Source organism: Micropterus dolomieu, unplaced genomic scaffold (assembly GCF_021292245.1).
Source record: "Micropterus dolomieu isolate WLL.071019.BEF.003 ecotype Adirondacks unplaced genomic scaffold, ASM2129224v1 contig_512, whole genome shotgun sequence".
Taxonomy (NCBI): Eukaryota; Metazoa; Chordata; class Actinopteri; order Centrarchiformes; family Centrarchidae; genus Micropterus; species Micropterus dolomieu.
The window spans coordinates 1,180-1,485 of NW_025729502.1; the positions used below are offsets into that span (position 1 = coordinate 1,180).

The 306-nt window shown below is 31.0% G+C and overlaps 1 protein-coding gene across 1 annotated transcript in view; it reads left to right on the plus strand.

The window, feature by feature from the left end:
• Positions 1 to 306, plus strand: part of tipin (timeless interacting protein) — a 5,201-nt gene that overhangs the window by 472 nt on the left and 4,423 nt on the right. The gene's annotated exons all lie outside the window — the stretch shown is intronic.

A 306-nucleotide genomic window follows, 5' to 3' on the forward strand; every position in this document is an offset into this window, starting at 1 on the left:
TTTACCCTGTCCCTACTATATTAATGCCAACGTGTTCATCAAAATATTTTTAAACAATTACAAAGTTTGTGTGTGTGTGTGTGTGTGTGTGTGTGTGTGTGTGTGTAGACATATATTTGTAATACATTATTTTTCTTGTTTTAAGATCTATAGAGATGCCCTTAAAAGTACTAAACAGTAGGTTTATTGGTTCTTAATAAGAAGTATAACTTATTTTTCATACTTCCTCACAGTCATCACTCTAACTATAGGTTATGGGTAATTTCTGTTGGACTTTATTTTGAAAATAAAAGACTTCGTACCGGA